Source organism: Lates calcarifer, linkage group LG14 (genome assembly GCF_001640805.2).
Source record: "Lates calcarifer isolate ASB-BC8 linkage group LG14, TLL_Latcal_v3, whole genome shotgun sequence".
In the NCBI taxonomy this organism is placed as follows: Eukaryota; Metazoa; Chordata; class Actinopteri; family Centropomidae; genus Lates; species Lates calcarifer.
Genome location: NC_066846.1, coordinates 3,851,189 through 3,862,612, shown reverse-complemented (window position 1 = coordinate 3,862,612; position 11,424 = coordinate 3,851,189). Strand labels below are relative to the sequence as shown.

General features: G+C 42.8%; 1 protein-coding gene across 1 annotated transcript in view; it reads left to right on the top strand.

Annotated features, from left to right (window-relative positions):
- Nucleotides 1-270: 270 nt before the first annotated feature.
- Nucleotides 271-11,424, top strand: part of nrxn2b (neurexin 2b) — a 609,692-nt gene continuing 598,538 nt past the window's right edge. The window contains 1 exon segment of the mRNA XM_051075715.1: nucleotides 271-701. The gene's annotated coding sequence lies outside the window, so the exon portion shown is untranslated.

Here is an 11,424-nt window from a genome sequence, read left to right as displayed (position 1 = left end):
ATGATTTTAATTGATCAAGGTGGCATTTTCCACTTGAAATCACTCCTTTTCTGGGTTGGTAATTACACATACTTTCATCTTCTTTGAGTACCCTATTTAGACATTTCTAAAATCTTTACTGCCTATTAGGAGCGACTGTACTTGGACGGAAAAGCAGCCAGCACCGCCCTCCCGTCCGTCTCCCCTCGCCCAGGGTGAAGTAGCCGTCTCCAGCCGGAGCGGGGCGTGTCTCTGTGGGCGGCCTTCCTCAGTGCGGTGCCGCTGCCGCTGCTGCTGATGCCGCTGTGTCTCCTCTTTTTTTTTTTTTTTTCTTCCAGTGGATGCAGGTGGAGATGCGTCAAAGCGCCCAGAAGCATCCTACCAGAAACGCGGCGGCGGAAGCTTCACAATAAAAGCTCCGGCGATACGTATCAACCAAGGGAGGTTTAATTTGAAAAGAAGAGGCTGAAGTTGCATTTTCTGGCTTCTTGCTGCGTTGACAGCAGGGATGCAGGTGGAGCGACTCGGCCAGGACCGTTCACATCTGTCTTAAAGGAGAGAGGGGGGAAGAAAAACCTGCTTTCTGGTCTGCTCAACGCTCTGGATAAAAAAAAACAGAAGAAGAAGAAGAAGAAGAAACTGCACCCGGGCTATACCCAGGGATTTTTACAAACCTCCTCAAGTCTGGAGAATAATATCGGAGGGATTGCCGCAAAACACAAGTAAGGACTTTTCTCTTCTTTGCTGTGGTGACAATATGCGTCTCTCTCTCTGTGTGTGTGTGTGTGTGTTTTTTTTTCCGGCTGTGAGGATTTGTCTTATCACCTGTCATCATTTTTACACCTCAGAATGATGACAGGTGATGTCGGGGAACATGGAAAAATAATAATTTGAAAAAAGATACACCAACACAGCCCAATCATGATGAGCAGTTGCTGGCTTTGTTCTGTTGAGAGGGAGCCGGCGGCAAACGATGCGTAGTGGGTCAATATTTGGAGGAGATTTGAGAGGCGAGTGGATTTGAGGTCTGCTGTTTGTTTTCTGCGGCTCTGGGAGCAGACACGTTGAATCCGTGTAAGAAGAGGGGGGTGGGGGGTGGAAATGATTGACATATATGTTTTGAAGCCACCACGCGTGACAGCAGTGTCAGAGTGTGAGGATTCAGTATTTTAAAAAAATCACTGCTCTCAATGAAAGAGAAAGTCAGTTTTATGCGCTTTTTTTTTTTTAAAGCTGTGGATGTGTGTTTGTGGAGGCTACGCAGTGTCCAGACGACTTGTGAGGGATTATTCTTACAGGTTCCGACACTCACTACACCCGAGGTATGGTTTCATCTCAACTGCCTCCAGTTTGGAATAAAATATGAGCCTGAACTGTAGTGAGTGAGCCACGCTGTGTGACCTATTGATAATACATGTAGCCTCATTTCCACACGCACATCCCGCTGACTTGTACACACTTCTCCTTCTCTCCAAATCCCTGAAATGGTTTTTTTTTTTTCTGAAATTTCACCTACTAGAGAGTCGATTCACAATCTCGGCCTCGTAGAGTGGGTTTGTTATTATTTTCATGTCATTATTTTTATATTTCTCTCTTAAATGCCAAAAATAAAATCTTTATGACACGGGAAATTAGGCCACCGGAGGGTATACTTTCTTTACTGAACAGCTGCATCGTAATTGGCTGCTGAGGTGTGGAATGGCTGTGATCGGACCCTCTGTGGTGTTAATGTTATCTTTCCAAGTGTTTTCCCCAAGTAAACGCGATCACCACGATGCGTTAAGAAACCGCGCGCGTGCAGTACATGGATATTTAGGAGTGGGGGCTCTCTACACCGAGCCCGACTACACTGCGACTGTATGTATGTGACTCCTGCGCCACCGTGTCGCCAAACGCCCACTGGGGTGCGTAACGGTGTCTCTACACAAAATCCCCGACCCAGAGGATAAATAACGAGCGGGCACACGCCGGTGGATCCCTGATTATGAGATACACAAGTCGGGGGGTTTGTGGGTTTTAGTTGCACTTCCAATAATTAAACCGAGCACATGCTGTCTAGTTCCGCCCGCGCGGAGGCAGAGACGGATGGGAAGGACGCGAGCAGAGAGAGGATGAGAGCAGACGCCACATAAGGAGAGTCCGTGTAAACGCCAGTGGGAGAGCTGACCTTTTCTGTCTTATTATACTAAAGCTCTGTGAACTTTTTACGTTTTCACAATACATATAACACCAGCGAGTTGTCATTTTTCACATTATTTGCACGGTGATCTCTTAAAAGCCACCTCTCCATCCCAACGTGGGCAGACCTTTACTACAGGAAAATGGCAGTAATTAGTACAGATAGTACTGTTTACTACAATTAGTCTTTCATTTTAATGCATTTGCTTACAAACAGTGACAAAGGGGATTTTCACATGAAGTTTGATGAATACAGTGAGGTGTCCTAGCTCTGATTGATTGGCCTTGATTCATTGCTTGAAGACCTTAAAGGAAAATACAATACTGTAAGGATGACTGGCTGAACCACACACACAGGAAGAGGTACTGCTTATCGAGCCAGCTGTCCTCTTAATGGAAATGAAGCCCTGTGCTAGAAATCAGGCAGGATGATGTGATTCATGTCCTGGTTACTTTCCCAGGCCAGACGAGTGCGGACTCATAAAGCTACGTTGAAGGACCTCACCGGCCCACTGGGTCAAAAGTCTATTTTTCAGCTTGTTTACAGGAGAGGCAACTTCATCATCAGTCACGCAAAGAATTAGAGCTCCAATATTGCTTTTCTCAAGCGCAATTTAGCATCCAATTCTTAATTCCCAATTGACTGAAAGAAACTCTCACAAAAATGACTCCGCCATCGACTCAGTCTAACGACTAGTTTTGACAATGGCTTTGGAAATACCTAAAGAGCTTCTCTCCTTTATAATAACACACATTGAGCAGACACTGCTGGCAGAAAATGGGCCCATACATGATTCCACTTTTGTTCTCAGAGCTTTCAGTGTACTTCATGAAGGGTGCTTAACATTGCCTTTGTGGGTTGAGATGACTTATAATAATTGCAAATTCCCCTGCAATTTGAATAATGTCTCCAGACCTTTTCAGTGTTTGTTATGCGGTGAGTGCAAAAAGTGGTTTCGAGGTCCTGTGCTTCTCTTTGTTTTCACTCATCCCTCTGACATGAGGCTTCCAGCAACTTTCCTGAATACAAATCTCCAGCCTTTCAACTCAAATGCCATCATTCTGGGTCAACACGCAATCAGCATGCCATTTGAACGTCACACAAAAACAACACCTTTTCAAATGCATATTGTGACTTATTGCAAAGCGCCCGCCATGTGCATTTCTGCAGGTGGAATCTATAGATTTTTGTGTATTTGAATTAATCTCTGAGAATAAACTTGATGAAGGAGACGGGTCTCTTGTGAGTTATAAGATATTCAGTCTCATGATGGGTGTATTCAGGCCAAGCCCAGCCCTCAAAGCAGCTGTCAGATAGGAGGCATCAGTCAGAAACTCTATCCATTCGCAGGTCAGTGTTTTGAGCAGCTGTCACTCTCCCCTGACAGAGAGCCGAGGCACTGTCTTCTATCTCACCTCTATTAAAACACGGGCGCTCACATATAGCCCACGCCCCCTCCCCACCCCGCTGTGCCCCTCCAGGTTACCACCACAGAGACCGACAGAGTGAAATTGGAAGAGAAGAGAATCAGAATGGGTAATCTTCCTGTAATCCCTTGCACGACGGCAAAGAGAGCAATCTGCCTCATTAACTCACTCTTCTGCTGCTCGCCGCCTGGCCCTCATCCATCTTCCCGTACCTTCGTCCACCATTCGCCCACAGACTGGGAGAGAAGAGAGGTTAAAGGAGCTTAGGGGAGCTATATAGAAGACAGACACATTTACTTGCATAAAAAAAGGAGAGAAAACGCAATAGGAAAGTGAAAGATTTCTTCCTTCTTCTTCTCTTCCACACACCTTCCATTTTAGCTGTAGGGGCCATGATCAGGGAAGACATGCCTGGCCTGCTCTTTCCCCTACCCCTTCTATTGCTTTTCTCTTTTGATTAAGCAGCCAGAGTATTGGTGGAGGAGCCTATGATGGAGAGATGGAGTGAAGAACCCTTCATTGTCTCTGCGTGATTGCATGGATGGATTGGCGAGAAAAAGAGAAGGGGCGGTAGACGGTGAAGAACAGGAGGGGAGAGAGGATACAGTACGGCCTATCGATCCGATCAAGTTACGCCCTTTCCTCCTGTGTGGCCATGGCGGTAGCATATCCGTGTCTGGATAGGGACTAATATTAGTCATTCTGGCAGGACATTTATTATTGAGGATGTCAGAGTTAGTCCATCTCTTGTCGTGATATCGGCTGCAGAGAAAAAGACATAAAATTGTCGAGTGATGGCACCAGTTGAGTTCAAAGCTCCATGCAGCTTTTAACAACCTGCCGTTGGTCTTTCTAATTGAGAAAGAGTTGAGAGACCCGGGTGCTGAAAATCCTGGCTCTGTGCCACTTACTCTACTGTATTCCATAAAGATTGGGTCATGAATTCTTTCAGCAGAGCTCGCAAGTATATCTGAATCTTGGATGAGGGATTTTTTCTTCCCTCAAATAGTTGAAAGTAATGTAATCCCAGCCCCCTTTTTTCATATCTGAGTAACCCCCCAAAAGCAGCCACTGCCAATGAATTAATGAAGATGTTCTTTGTAGCCTCAAGTGAGAGCCTGATTTGAAATATTTGCATTACCATATTGCTCGCCTTTTAAGAGGCTCAAGCGAGATCCCTGCTTCCACAGTTGAGCTGGAATTTTCATAAAGAGAATAGAGGAGTATCAATAATAGAGAAATAAAACAGACATTTAAAGCTACTTTGTCAGGTCTGCACCTTCTATCTGCTTTTGGCTTCACCTCAAAATGTCATCTCCCTCAGGTGTCGCCCAGCCTAACCTGAGGGAACCCTTGGCCCGAGAATTCTTCAGGACTGGCTTATGTTTCAGGTGTTGGACATATCTCTTTAGCACCCGCCAGTGAGCTGTTTAACCTAAATTACTCCAGCGCAAAGGCAGCTGCTGTTTCTCAGGTTTAAAAATACCACTCCAGACTCCCTACCTCCCCATTTGGAAGGGCACATTCTGGACAAAACGAACCGATGTAACCTCACTGTTGATGATGATGTATCGTGTTCACCTGCAACCTGAAGACAGTCCCTCCTCTTGGAGTCAGTAGTAAAGGCTCGTGGCTGTTTGCATAGCAAAGCCTTTCAGAACTGTTCTGAGCCTCATTTAGCTTTGCATCATCAACATGTAAACAGGAAAATTGTCACCATCTTTGTATGAACTGTACCCATCCATTCCAGGGTACGCTAACATGTGGTTAGCAGTGAAAGGATCCTATTTCAAAGTGGAGCAGGTTGCATAACAGGGATATGGGACACAAAAAATCCCACATAAGAGTTTTATGCTCATAATTGAAGAGTGGGTGTTAGTAACTAATCCTTATGCTGTGGGATATCACTCATCCACACTATTTCTAGTTTTGCATAATCATGCAATTTGTTTGCATAACACTTGCATACCTAAGTACACAATAGCATTTACTTCCAAAGCCAAGCGCTGGACATTACCATCAGTCACTTATGTGATAAAATGCATGCTAATCCATGAAAAGCAATATTTTATTTTTCTCTTAGGGAAAGTTTAATTAATTTATCCGATGGTCAACAAAGCATATTATGAGACTGTTTTTCCACTGGAACAACACAAAGCAATTTTCAAAGATGCACTTAATATAGACAGTGCAAGGAAAGTTCAGAGCCATCAGTTCTCTTTGAATGTGCTTGTGTTCCCTCACACTGATTTGTACAGGAGTTGTACATACAGCTAGATGAGCTACGCACACTTTCAATAATTTTAGTGTCTGTGTTTTGTTTTGTTTTTAATTCCTGCCAACTCCTCAGCTGACTCTCAGCAGAGCACCTTGAAAAACTATAAACATTGCTCTCAGTCAAGTATACTTTGAGAGAATTGTTGTGCTCCACCACAGTTTATTCCCCTCTCCAAGAAATCCATAAGGCTTTCGTCCATTCTGTCATGGATGAATATATTTTCAGAGAACCACCCCTGCAGCCAAATCAATATGAGATGTCCAAAGTTGAGCTATACATGCTAAAAACTCCCAAGCTTACAACTCTACCTCTAGCTCAATTCTGAAATGTAGCTATTTCCAATACCAGAATGCACCTGTTCCTTGTGCTCTATTCACTGGGCTGAAATTAGGTCTAGGATTGTCACCACCTGTGGGAAGAATGGGCCAAGCAACAGGGGGCACTCGGGGGCTGATGGGGTTCATGATATTGAGATACTGTCCACTGCTGCGACTGTCGCCATACTCAGCCCCAGCACGACAGCACTTTCCTTGCCAGGAGATGGAGAGAGATGGCTATTCTGCAAGCCACAATGACCACTTCAGTGCAGAGAGGAAAAGGCTTTGGCGGGGCACAATGGGTCCTTTTAGAGAGGTGGTGCTGCTGTTGCCTGGGCCTGCATTTGGTTTGTGCAGCCAGCGTACCTTCATCAGGCTTCTCTTGTCACCGATACGATGGTGCTCTGTTTGCAGACGGCCACGGGGCAGAGTGTGGGAACGGCCACCATTTATCCCATAGAACTCTCACGTCGAGCGCTCTCAGCAGCCAAGGACGTAGGTTGAGCAGGCAGGGTCAAACAATTACCCAGCGCTATTCTCTCATTTGTAATGAGCCAGGAATAGAGAAGCTCAATTGAGCGATGACTGCTGACACCATTTTGTGATTCAAAGAAGACACAGGAATAAAATGGGCACTCAAATTCAATCACATAAAGCTTTATTGTTTTTTTATAGTTGTTATGCACCTTCCTTTCAAACACAAACTGTACTTCCTTTGTATTTCCTTTGTTTTTTGTTTTTGAATAGAATATCTGACAGCTAAGGTGTTCATTTAAACTTTCATATGCTCTGCTCTAAATGTTGGTTTTAATAGCTGCTCTAATGTTGAGGCAGAGTTTTTTTTTTTTTTTTTGCCATTTTCCCGTTTGTCAGGAACAAAAGAGGCCCATGTCACATTTGCCACCGATCTGCCACTTTGGCTGCAGTTTGAGGAGGAAAAGTAAAGACGTGAAGGCTGAATGTGTCAAAATGATGGTAAGAGGAAACAAGGGGGAGGAAAGCAGAGAGAAGGATTGCAGAGTCATAGACCATCCGTCCCTCTCTCCATCTCTGTTCAGCCGTTTCAATCCAACCATCCATTTAGATAGCTTTAGTGGGACTTGCTGACTAACTGCTTTGATGCAGTGCAGGCTTTTCTTTAGTCGTTGGGACCGCGCTTCTCTCCGTACTTGGACATTTTTAGCTGTTCAGTACACCAGTGTTGCATAAGTTGTTCTCTTACACTCCTTTTAGATTATGAATCAACGAACCATTCAGAATGTACACTGTTTGTTCACTACTCAGCACATGACTCCCATTCACTACTGGCTATAGTTAATTAATAATAATAATAATAATAACAACACCTACAAAATGATGTTGCATTCCAGGACAGATTTAGTGATTGACAGGTGAATCATTGTCAAGTGTAGTTCAAATACTACAGCAGTGACATCACAGATGCTAAGCTGTAGAGTGCCATATCATTGTACAGCAGACAGTATTATTATAGCCAATTCTATTTCAATTAATTAGTGTTGTACAACACTCCTAGTTTGGTGTCAACAATCTAAAAATGTCCAAAGTTGCAGCCTCTCACAGCATGGCCCAGAAATTAAATAAGCCCAGATCTGATTGTTTTGGGATCAGAGCCACTCTTCCCATCAATGGTGCTAATTGTGGGGGTTTAGCACGTACCAGGTTTCCAAGTCTCTCTCTCTCTATCTCTCTCGCACTCTCTCTCTCTCTCTCTCTCTCTTTCTCAGTCTCACTCTTTCTCTGTCCCTTTCCCATTTCTAAATGGAGCAGTCCAGGATTCATCAGTGTTTTCCCTCTCTTCCAAGCTGGTGTGACACACCATTTGGCCTGGGTGTCCAGGGACTGGCATGTATGGTGACTTGTGCCTCCCACTCTCCAGCGAGTCCCTGGAATAACTCTGCGATTTGACATGGCCCCTGGTGTACAGCAAGCTGTAGAGTGTGGGCGACAGGAAGTGTGTGTGTGTGTGTGTGTGTGTGTGTGTGTGTGAGAGAGAGAGAGAGAGAGAGAGAGTGGTATTAGCAGCAGAGATGCCTGTGCCTGTTTTGACAGAGCGAATCCCTGGGAATGTATTGGGGATTTTCACCGCTCCTGTGGCCTGTCGGTCTGTTACCCTTTTTCAGTTTTCTGAAATGGAGGACACATTACAAGATTTCTTGGCATTTTCTTGGGTTAAGTTAGCATAAAGTTGCAGATATATGGAATAGCCTTCTTATTTCCTGGTTATGGCTGCATTGCACTATTAAAATGGATTTTGTCCCAAGACAAAAGTGTTCTACCCTGTCCAGACAGTTCAGATTCTCTTTTCAGAGAAAATAAAAAGAACCTTGGATGGCAGGTTTCCATTCTTTCATGTGGGCTGAGCAAAAAAGCACGTCTGAAAATTTCTACACTACAAATTCAGGTCAAGGAAGGTGGTCTGAATCTGCCTTGTGTCGGAAAATACCAACTGAGCGCTCACCGACTGGATGCATGTGAATCCCAATTCGGTATGGTCTGATGCTGCGGCTCAGCAATCAAAATACCCTTTAAAAATGTGCTATTACTCAAAAATCTAAATCAGGTTTGAAGAGCCTGTGACAGTTCTATTGTTATTAATGCTGTGAAAGCATAGAGAGTAGTTAGACATCTTCAAGGTAGAGCAAACTGACCTCAGTCCTTTGTCCAATATATGACAGTCCTGACTTTTGAAAGTATCATAGCCTCACAGTTTATGAGCTTCCAGTGGATTGAGCTGTCTATGTGATGTGTTTGAAAGACTTACTCTAATGTCTTTTAGTCAAATATCTGAGAGACACCATATCCCTGAACAGGATTTTTTAAGATACCAGCAAGTTAAGGATTAAAGACACACTGTCACCTTAGGGACTGTTCATGTGCCAACACCGACCATTTGAGAAAGATTTGGGACAGAGAGTTCAATGAACAGACAACAAAGGAGATGCAGGAGTATGCTGCTGTATTCAGCATCTGTAAGTGTCTGAAAAAGAGCCAAGGCCTCACAGCTCAGGATACTCTACAGTGCATATACTATATATCCCCAAGTCAGTGCAGTAAGTTTCAAGGCTGACTCCTACACATCATGTCCTATATGTAAAGTAGAGACTGGCAGCCTCACTCTCTGTTTGAGGTACTGTTACAAAATTGAGAAAATCTGGAATGAAGTATCACATGAGCTTGATCTTGGTTACTGATGTTTGGTTGATTATTATTATTATTATTATTGTTGTTGTTGTTATTATCATTATTATTATTATTATTTGGTATATCAGTAATTTTTTGCAGTTTTTACATGTAAGTCTAGAGGAAAGCTCCTTCAAATTCTATCCCTTTGTGCAACTGGTTTGCAGATAACGAACAGTGTTTAACTGACTGGTACTGGACTTGAGCATGTGTCTCTTGATCATCATATTACATTCAAAAAATATTTTTTAAACTCTGAGACCCTTGCTTAACTTATATTTGGCCAGATGTTGCTTCCATCATTACTAGACAATCTGTATAACCCTGGGTGCTTTTGTTTTGTTTTATCTGGTTTTGTGTATAAATGTATGTAATTATAATATTTTAGTTATGTATTCATGGACCTCTTGCTAGTTTGGTTGCTTGAAGTGTTACTCATAAGGCCACCTCCCTTTTCTTATTAATGTTTTGTTTTCCTTCTGCCTAATTGCTGAGAGCTATAATGTTGCTTTTTGTTTTGTGATGCTGATCTTACTAAAAATGTTTATTATTATTTTTTATTATTCTTTTAGTTGCAGATACCTTAAACAGGGTTTCTAGATTTGGGTACAGAGAATATTCAGAGTCAGTACTTACCTCAGATATTTAAATTTTGAGGTATGAGATTGCCTTCTTGCCCAGTTGAAGTGCAATACAAACCTAATCAATATTACCTTCACAGAACAAATATTACACCTGAAATTCAGTTGAGTAATACTGTCCACCATACAGTAAAAGGAAAGATCAATATTATCACAGTGAATAGCTTCTAGGCTGACAGAGAATCAGAGAGAGATACTCGAACAGAGAACACAAGAAAAATGCGAATGGAGAAGAAGAGAGGGAAAAAGACAAACACGGGCAGATCATAGTAACCCAGCAGACCTCTGAGGTCCTTCAAAACACAGATGCTGTGTTGTGTGTCAGCCCCACCATTATCGATCGAAAGCTTTCTCTCTTGCCAAGCCATTTTCTCCAAGGATGCCGCTATCTGCAAGGCGGGCACTTTGCTCCAGTTACCCACTATTCACTCGCTAACCCAGCTCTGCCATCAGCCATGAATCTATAAGACTTAGTCACACCTGTGTGGCCCAGAGCAAGTCAATGAGGAGAGAGAGTGAGTGTGTTGTTCTCTCCACTAGCATTAACATCTCCATCTTCTTCCTGGCTTATTCTTTTTTGTGTTCATGGGGAGGAAAGAAACAGGAATGAGGTCCCTGCGCTCTCACAGCACACTGGGCTCTGTTCACAGTTTCCAAGGGTTTTCATAGATTTGCAAAATGATCACATCAGCACTTTAAAAATCATCCATTATTAATAGTAGAAGACATCATTGTTCTCTAGTTGATGATGTCTGAATACATAAAATAGGAATGTGAGATTTGGAATGGAATGATTATTATCTCAATTCTTTGGCTGCATTAATATTCACTAACATAATATTTACTATTTTTACTAATATACAATTACAATATACAATATTTTACCTTACATTTATTCAGATACAGATTTATGAATGGGGGGAATTTTAAAAAAAAGTTTTTACAGTTGAAAATTTGGAAGTTAGGATCATTTGGAGGTCAGTAAGTGGTGTATTCATCCAATCTGTAGAAGTGGACTGTAGAAGGCATTTGCATTGATATTTGAGTGAAGAGAGAAGTGTAAATCAGCCTACTTGAAAAGAAAATGCTTAGCTCAAGGCTGAAACCTTGCAAGGCCACGATGGGTGAAGTGGAAACTAAAAGAAGATTCTCAACAAAGCCTCATTTGTCTATTTGGTGCATCTGTAAAAGCAACCCTAACTGAATATATCCAGAATACTTTTCACACCTTTCTTAATATCATTCATTTATTTTTTGTTTAGATCTCTATTGCCCACTACCTACAGTGAAATGCTTAGAGTGTCAGCTCTGAGTATTTCAGTGACCTTCCTTGATGTCATCAAGTGCTTATGGCACATTCTACAGTGTATTGCCACCTCCAGCCTCTCCAGTTCAGAGCAGT